The 10161-nt window shown below is 41.1% G+C and overlaps 1 protein-coding gene across 1 annotated transcript in view; it reads left to right on the top strand.

Annotated features, from left to right (window-relative positions):
• Positions 1–10161, top strand: part of LOC311045127 (zinc finger E-box-binding homeobox 1-like) — a gene marked incomplete at both ends in the record, with an annotated part of 82697 nt that overhangs the window by 54992 nt on the left and 17544 nt on the right. The gene's annotated exons all lie outside the window — the stretch shown is intronic.

Raw genomic sequence — 10161 nt, 5'->3', positions numbered from 1 at the left:
GAGAGAGAGATGGGGAGTGACATGCAGCCAAGGCTGTCGAGATCGGGACACAAACCCGCGACAGCGCAGCGCGCTGTCAGGCTACACTGAGCCTACAGTATGTGCCTGGACCGCTATACCAGCGGTCCAGGCCAGTAGTCAACCTTTTTGTACTTGTATGTATTTGCCGGTGGACCCCCATCTGAAAAATGATACAACATTTTCCAAACATTTTCGATATTTTTCAAAATTTTGCAAAAATAGAAGATGTGCCCTGTGAGCTTGTAGATCTGCAATTTTTTAAATAGCCAACATATAATTGGATAAAGTGGTTAAAATGATTGTTATACTATATTGAGGACCACTGGTCTATTGCACTGTGGCAGGTCCACAATACTAACATCCCCCATATCCATGATTCTCAATGGGTCAAGCTGATAGCAGGATTTTACAGTATAGACACTGTAAAAGTGGGTCATGTATTCCTGTATCTGAGCTGCATGTACGCACATAGACACAAATGCTCCCACACATACTACATACACACACACGCGTGTGTGCACAGCCATGCGCTTCACAAATAAACGCTGTCTTCACAGTGTGTGTAAATGAGCTAGCAGCAGGAGTCAGCAGAGAGCCATCATAGTCTGATATGATGTGACTTTTTCAGATCAACAGAAAGCGAGAGAGAGCGAAGGAGGGCACACCTTACTGTATAAAGACGAACGTGCGCACACACACACTCTAAATATACCAATTTAGCTGCAATCAATATACAGTAGAGTTGTCTTCACTGGAAGTAAATATATGTACGTTTCTTTATCAATACAAGCCTACTGTATACTGTATAGGAGGGGTCTTCAACAGGGGGTCCGGGACCCCTAGGGGGTCCTCAGAGTTACTACAGGGGGCCGCCAAATCTTTGAGTGATAGGATCATGTTTTTTACATTAACCACTTGAACCCTAGCATCCCTATTCTGAGAAGAACATTAGCCAAAAATAGCAGATCTACAAGCTCACAACGCCTTGCAGCACGAGGCGTTGTGAGCTGTTGTACAGTGTACACAATGTACCTGATATGCAAACATCTGCACTGTTGATGATGAGTACTGTAGTTTCTTCAGACGCCCTTGAACGTAGGATGGAAGACAGTCACTGTTGACTGTGTTTATATGATGAGCTTACATTTCATATCACACACACCATATTTTATTTTATATAATTGATTCAAGTTATTGGTTTAATTAATTGTTGCAGACCTACTGCACTGGGCTGTGTGTGGTGTGCTGTATCTTTGTTTTTAATGAAGCCAATGAGAGAGAGTGGATGAGCTGTGCAGGGATGTTACTGATGGGTGGAGTCCATTACTGTGCTGGGATGTCGAGGTTGATGGGTGGGGTCCATTACTGTCTGGATTTCATTTGCCCACTGTTGGCGCCACATGCCTCCCAGTGCACAGCGGATTATCATATAAATGTGTGTGTGTGTGTGTGTGTGTGTGTGTGTGTGTGTGTGTGTGTGTGTGTGTGTGTGTGTGTGTGTGTGTGTGTGTGTGTGTGTGTGTGTGTACGTCTGTGCATGTTTGAAAGCATAATTATATTGTTGCACTGTTGGATCAGCAACAGTACACAGAAATGTGGTACGTCTGTGCGCGTGCGTGTGTGTACCTTTTCTCTCTCTCTCTCTGATCACATTAATTCTACCATCTCCTCTTCACCCTTGGGGGCTACAACCCTGCCTGCCGACACAGCCAGATGTTTTATTTACACACACACACACACGCACACGAACACACGCACACACACACACACACACGCACACGCACACGCACACGCACACGCACACGTACACGTACACGCACACACACACACACACACACACACACACACACACACACACACACACACACACACACACACACACACACACACACACACACACACACACACACAAAAACACACACGCACACACACACACACACACACACACACACACACACACACACACACACACACACACACACACACACACACACACACACACACACACACACACACTCACACACACACATTTTAATATACCTCAAAGACACCGCTTGCGCTCTCCCCCACTGTCATAATCAGTCTCAGTCTCTGATAGTACTTAGTGATGAGCATCATTGTCAGTGTCAGGTTTCACTGTCGTGTCCACCTCATTACAGTGAACCACTTTCATCACAACCAGGATTCTACAGTATGTGTAACAGTGCTAATGCAAACACTAATGTTTCAGGGTAGAAAAGTGGTGTGCTCTTCAAGTTTCGCTTACAGTTTACTTGTAAGCATATATGTTTGTTTGTATGTATGCATGCATGCATGCATGTACAGCATGTATGTATGTATGTATGTATGTATGTATGTATGTATGTATGTATGTATGTATGTATGTATGTATGTATGTATGTATGTATGTATGTATGTATGTATGTATGTATGTATGTATGTATGTATGTATGTATGTATGTATGTATGTATGTATGTATGTATGGGGGACTGGGGTTTGAATCCGGATTGTGACATGAAAGATACAATTTGTAGCTTTAATGTGACCCTGGTGTTGACAACTGGACTGTAGTTGTTAATACTGTATGCATCTAAGAATATATACATTGAGGGCGTCACCACACTAGTCAACATGCCCACAAGCTGGCAGTTTGTCAATGCAGGGGAGGGGTTGAGCTAAAAATACTGACACAGCTGAATATCACCTTATTTTTAGTTTTTTGGTTATTATCCAGCCCCTTGTATTGATATTGTATGTATCCAGGGCTTTAAGTTCTACAGCACTATGCTGCAGACATTTTTCTCTGTAAATCACTCACGCAACTGTTATTTCCCCATAGCCCAGAGGGACAAAATGACTAGAACATCTAATTAGATAAGAGGGGAATCCTTGGAGGGAAGGGGGGAATCCTGCCCAGCTAAAATACTATTTAAATATAGTCATATAAATAATAATATAATATAATATACATAATATAAAATTACATTTTATTCATTAAAAAAAAGTGACATGCTTTAATGTTATACAACACAGAGTGACTGTCATTCACAAACAGCGTAGGTCTATTCTTACTGTACCTAACTAACTATCGATACCTGAAGATTGGACAGGGAGACCACGTCATTATTAGATTCTATGTCTTGTTTTTAAACCCCAGGAGTCATGGGTAATTTGTGTGAAGTTTGTTATTAATGCAACCTTCTGTTTTCCTTCTGCTCGGATCAGTCAAATTGAACACACCACACATGAGTGAGTTTGTATAATTGATAGGGACAGTATTTGTGGCTTACACTAATATTCAACACCTGTCCCAAATGAAATAATATATAATATATAGTATAATGCATCCTCATCTTCAATACAAAATGATCAGTATGCACTAAGAAATCATTCTCCGCTAAGTTTCAACAGTGTATTATTTTTTGACATTTTGTAGGTGTTTGATTTGACCTTTATTTGACTCTGTCCTTGAGCTCTGTGGTTCACAACCCACACCATGAGAAAGGCATGCGTTTGGGTTTGGTTGTTGGCGGTCCTGGCACTAAACGTTTCCCATACTGCAGGGATAATTAGGAAAAGAAAACAGCTTGATTTTGGATCGCTGCCTAGATGCAGCGTATACTATAGACTATGTAGAGTACGTATATGAGCTGGCCACTTAACCTTGTGCTCTTGAGCGTCACTCACTCACAACCTGTTCTGACAGCAAGGCCAACAGGACTGTTTGTTTTCACCTCAGCGCCAGTTAGTTGCAGCCAAGTAGAAAGACCATGAGGACGACCAGAATGTGAAATTTCACTCAAGGCTGTTTTTTTTCCCTCCTTTTTTTTTAATGCAGCTGAAGAAAGCCTTACATGGTGTGTGCGCTTCCAGTGAGCTCCCTTTATTTTTTTCTCTCTCTCTTCCCGTCTCCTCCTTTCTTCTGTTTTATGTGCGCCCCTTAACCAAAAGACTCTGTTAAGCTCTCTTTTAGTCCTTTCTCCATCTTTACCCTGTCCTCTTTCTGTTTCTCTTATTGACTTGAAAGCCAGATAAAACTTCACGAAAGCCTTATTAGCGTCATTTACAGTTCATTGAACGACCATGTCGTATGACAAAAATGACACATTTCAAGTGTCGTTGCATCATTGAGTTCTGGAATATGTCACCTGAAAATTGTCAATGCGACGTTTGAGCTGCAGCGAGGGTTTCTATTGCAGGCAACAACAGGATGAAGCTGTCTTCTTTCATTTTATTGCTCTCTTCTGCTTTATCTTTCATAACATAGCAGGCTGTGATTCCAAATATAACTCTATGTGGGTTTATTAGCTCCACCCGTGCGTAATAGCACACGTTAGTGAGTAGGTGTATGTAGTAGGTGAGTATGTTCACTGGATACACTCTTGTGCCGGCATGTGGACGTGTGTTGTCATTTGCGTTTGGTACTTGCGTAAAGTATGTTTCAGACGTAAGTATAATTTAGGCTTTAGCGACTATGAGCACCGCCTCACTGCCACTGGACACTTCAACCTGTGCTGTGTAACGGTTTCCCTCAACATATAGTCTGGTGATTTTATTTGATGCACGTCTATAATGCATGCCACTGGTTTCATTATAGCACAGGTGGACACTCTTTGATTAGACTGATTATGTATTAGATCCAGCCCACGGATGGAACAGAGACGGAGTTGAGACAGATCTGAAGTACGGTAGCTTTACCGTTTCTCTCTCCGTCCTCTCTCTCTCTACTACACTATTCTATTCTCTACTCTACTATTATGATTGTGTTATTGCTTTGATGACACATGCTAATACATTAATTCCAGTGTCATTACATTAATTCAAAGTCGAAAGTTTCCCCACAATAACAGAAAAGAAAAGAAAACAGAAAAGACACTAGTATAGAGCCCTGAGCGACTTCATTCCGCTCAACCATATGGGGTTTAAGTGATTAAACATTGAGGGACAATATTCCTAATGGGCCTTCTTGTTTTACCGTTATGACATTCTGCCAGTGCCAGGGGAGATAACAGGCGTCCAACAACAAGAACCGTTGTGCTTCATGAAGCAGTATTTCTGAAGTTGGATGAGAATAGTGTGACAGTGTTCCAGTCAGATCTGCGCCAAAACAGCCCGCCATCAGCTTCACCTCACAATGCTGACAGCTCAGCTGGCCCTGGGGCTGCAGCTCCCATCTCCTCCTCACTGTCTTGATATGGTCACCTAGCCATGGCATTCTTCAGCCCGATTTATACTTAGCTGCACACCGGGTGACGCGCAACCAAAAATAGCCGATCTGCAAGCTCACTAACACATCACTCTGCGACACATTGTGAGCTTGTAGATCGGCTATTTCCGGCGCATGACACTCGCACACAACTAAGTTGAACTCAGGCTTTTCCTGCTGAGGTCACCAACGTGACTCTCTACAATGCACTGATCAAGCAGACAGGCTCACCCTGTGAACAGCACTGTTAGTGTGTGTTGGTCCCAGGATGTTTCTGTGAAGACATGTTGGATCGTTGCTCTGAGCACTTTAAGAACACAGCGTTGGACAGTCAACTCAATTCAACTCAAGGCAACTGCACTCAACTCAGCTCAACTCCTCAACTTTGTGGTACACCATTGCAGTTTCAAGAGAGAAGGAAAGAAATAGAGAAATGAACAAAAGGAAAAACAGGTCAGATTTGTCAATATGAGCTGTATGAAATTAATAAGGTGTGTGACATATAAGGTGCATAGTTAAAAAAATAACATTGGAATGATAAATAGCAGCAAAATAACAGCATAAGGCACCTGGTTTAAAAGAAAATATCAATTAAGCGAGGCAGTTAACCCATTAAAACTGGGAAAGCATCTGTATCATTTTAGATTTTAGCGTTGGCTATTCAAAAATAGCAGATATAGAAGCTCACAGCGCGTCACTTTGTGCTGCACTGCGAGATTGTACTGTACATCTGCTATTTTGGAACATTTTTTAAAGATCTTCAGTGAAAAGTGTGAGAAATACTGATAGCCTATAGAAGGCATTTGTGGAATCGGTCTCAGGTCTTAATGGGTGAAAATAGCAGCAGATATAATAATTACAAACGTGACAAGCGTACATAGTATACAGAGTAATATTGTACGGAATCTCCAGTTGCTCTGTGTGTGAGGGCTGTTGGACGTTTTTTGATCATTCATGGAACCAACAGTGTGAGTCGACCACTGTCAGGCCTTCTTCCTGCCACGTTACCATGTCTGTGCATCAGGTGTGTCGAACGCTCCGTCTCCCAGAATGTCATTTCCTGCTGTGCTCTTCCATGACCCAAATCTCCCCAGGATCACAATCTGGAGATCATTATCACATTTTTCTCTCTGCTGTCATTGAGATGAACGGGACATTTAATTTAGTGGAGCTTGCCTGTAACGCTACCAAGCTTCACATGGTGTGCGGTGGTATAGCGTATAAGTATTTCATTTAATGTTTGGCTTTAGGGGACAACAGTCATGCGTTTTGACTTCAACAAACAACTGTCTTCTAATAAATATAAAAAATATAAATTTGGTTAAGTTAAGTAAGTTAACTTTGTAAGTTCTCCTTTGTATGACGATTAAATGTAAATCTTTGGGCTTTTCTGAGCCTTTATTTGATAGATAATGGAAAGAGACAGGAAATATGATTAGAGAGTAGGGGAGTGACTTGCAGCAAAGGTCCGTCCGGCCGGGAATCAAACCGGGTACTCGCTGTCAGGCACTAGAGCTCATGTGATATGCACCCTAACCACTTGGTTATCAGGTCTCTCTGTATCCCCAATTTAAAAGAACACACTCCATGGACAGAGATCAGTGCACTTCTTTCAGTTCTCATATGTTTTTTTGTATCAAAGAAATAGCCACTGTTATTATTTCACCAGCATGTCTATCTTCAACGGCAACTTTGTTACCAATGTGTCATGTCTGTGATAGCATTTTGAAGGCAGGCTTATTATCCCTAACACATTGTTCTACATTCATTTGTTTGTGTGCAGCAGCCTCTGTTGCAAAGACTACAGTCAGTGTGAGAAGAGACTTAACGAGCTCCTCTAATGACTTCCTATGATGTCTTGCATGAAAGGATTAATCCAGGGGAATATTAATGCCACCTTGTGTTCAGCTCCAGGTTGGGCTATAAAAGAGTGCTGAGAAAATTACCACACACACACACAAAGCCTAATGTTTTGGCCTTAACCAGTCTTAAACCCTATACATCGGCTCTGTCGGGTGGAAACCATGTCCAAAACAACATTTTTCAGGTGTGTCAAACGCTCCGTCTCCCAGAATTAAAAAAAATCAAAAATAGCAATAGAAAATAGCAATAGCAAATTCAAAAATAGCAAAAGTAGCAGATCGACAAGCTCAAAACGCGGCGCCGCCGATCTGCTACTTTTGTGTGACACTGCGTTAATTTACGCAAAGACATAAGAAGTTAAAATATGGAGATAAGAGGTTTCTGCCCGACAGCAACGATATACTTTGTTGACCGAGGTCCCCCAGGGGAAGTATAGACGTCCCCTCCCTTCCTCCCCCCCCACTCTAAGTCAAATCTATTCACCAAAAATAGCAGATATACAAGCTCACAACACGTTGCGTATAGATCTGATATTTCCGCTGAATTGTGTAATGCTCACAAGTATTCCATGTGTTCTAGTTTATCGTGAGTGGAATTTTATCACAGTCACTACAGTAAATTGTATATAGGCGTGGCAGGGATAGAAAGCTGATAAAGGACATTCCACGGGCTACATTATGCAGTGCTGTTTCCCTTGGCTGCATTACATTATAAGATAAGATGAACCTTTATTCCCCAGAGGGAAATGCAGGTGTCTGCAGCTGCAGTGAGAATCAAATACATTAGGGGTAACAGGTAAGGACCAAACCAAGATAGATAACAATACGATAAACATAAAATAAAATAAATAATATAATGTAAGAATGTGGCAGAGTACATCCTAGTCCAGTGGTTCTCAACCTGTGGGTCGGGGACCCCCCACATGATTTTGGTGGGGGGATCCCCAGATAACATTGAAGTGACAATTTAAGGCCTTTTAAGACCAATTTAATACCTAAAAGAAAGAAGGAAGACAGAAATAAAAAAGACCATTACTGCATCAAAGGTAATCAACAAACTATGCTATAAAAACTGGTCAAACATTGGCCAAATTGTCAAATAATATACTGTAAGAAAGCTCACAATACCTCGTGTTGCCTCGTGTAGATCTGCTATTATCACTATATTTATCTGTGGAACAAAAATGTCATGCCTCAACTCCTACAATTCCAAATGCTTGTCAGGGTGGGAGGGGTTCCCAGTTCAAATATGATTATTTTGGAGGGTCGCGGCCTGAAAAGGTTGAGAACCACTGTCCTGGTCCATGTGCAAACGTGCCAGAATCCATGCAGGAGTCAGTAGTCAAAATGTTATGTTAGTGACAGACAGGGAAGGTCTTAAGGTTCTCATTATGCAGTGGTGGAAAGTAACTAAGTACATTTTCTGAAGTACTGTACTTAAGTACAATTTTTTGTATTTACAAATTTCTATACTTTACTTTTACTTCTATTCCACTACATCTCAGAGGCAAATACTGTACTTTTACTCCACTACAATTATTTGAAAATATGAATTACTAGTAACTTTGTAGATTTAAATTATTATTGCGAAACATTACACTACTGCAGCCCTATATACTTTGGCACAACGACGCGTTGTGAGCTTGTAGATCTGCTGTTTTCAAAAGATTTTTATACATGACAAACTCTTGAAATGGGACATACTGCATAATGAGTACTTTTAGTATATTTTAAGTATATTTTGATGCCAATACTTTTGTACTCTTGCTCAAGTACATTTTGAACATTGGACTGTTACTTGTAATGTATTTCTACATGGTAGCATTGATACTTTTACGTAAGTGAAATTATTTAGTACTTTTTCCACCACTGGGCTTGGTTGTGGAGCCTGATAGGGCTACTGGGACAAAGGACTACAGTACTAGCCTATAGTGACTTTGTGGAGTGCTGTGGAGGGTGAGTCAGACTGTCACTGAACGTTCTCCTCATCCTCGCTATAGCTCATAATAGGATGAGAGGGGTTCTCCAGGATAGCGTCCCCTTGTGACTGCTCCAGGGGTGGGCTTTAGCCCCCCCTGGTGAAGGCTTAGCCCCCCCTAAGCCCCCCCCTCCCCACAAACCCAATCGTGATGAAAAGTATTTATGGAATAAATACATAAAAATAATATATAAATATGTGAAAGACAATTGACTGACTTCTATGTAAACCATACTATAAAATCATATTTTTTATTTACGGAATGATGGATAATGCTGATAAATGATCTTTGCTACGTGTTGTAGGATAATTGATTCTCTATTTGTTAGTATTAGTATTATTCATTATTGTTTGTTGCCTAATTCATTAGCCCCTGCTCAAAAAAAGCCAGCCTCAATCACAATGTCAGTGAAACTCAACTTGAGCTTTGGAGGAGAACTACATTGTGTTGTTTTGATAGATTGCATAATTTTCCTGGGGACAGTTGGGGGCAGAAAATCTATTACTGAATCTCTTTCCAATAGTGTGTGTAATCGCTGTTTTTTTTTTCTTTTTCTTTTTTTCTTTTCTGCTAAACTGGCCAAATTTAGTCAAGCAAGGAATATGCATTTACTTGTACTTGGAAAGTAGTTTTGAAACATGAGGCACTCTTTGTTCTAACCGTAGCATAATGAAGCTAGGTAATGAAAGAGAGCTTTTAAAACATCACTGTAATGGCTTATATCATATGTATTATACACTATGATACACACATACAGTAAGTCATTTGACAGCTATTTACTCACACTATCTGTACACTATTTGAAGTTCTACATAACGCCACTGTATTTGACGCTGTTTAGTCAGTAACGACTTTAACCCTGGCTATTTTGCATAATTATGCAAGATTTTCTGCTCTGTAATTTACACATACGCATGCACACATGCACGCACGCACGCACGCACGCACACGCACACGCACACGCACACACACACACACACACACACACACACACACACACACACACACACACACACACACACACACACACACACACACACACACACAGAATGACACACATGGTACACACGCGTGGTTACCACATTGTTTATC

This window comes from Gymnoscopelus microlampas (genome assembly GCF_963454915.1).
Source record: "Gymnoscopelus microlampas genome assembly, chromosome: 5".
Classification (NCBI taxonomy): domain Eukaryota; kingdom Metazoa; phylum Chordata; class Actinopteri; order Myctophiformes; family Myctophidae; genus Gymnoscopelus; species Gymnoscopelus microlampas.
Note: the sequence above shows the minus strand (reverse complement) of the source record. Positions and strands in the feature narration are given on the sequence as shown.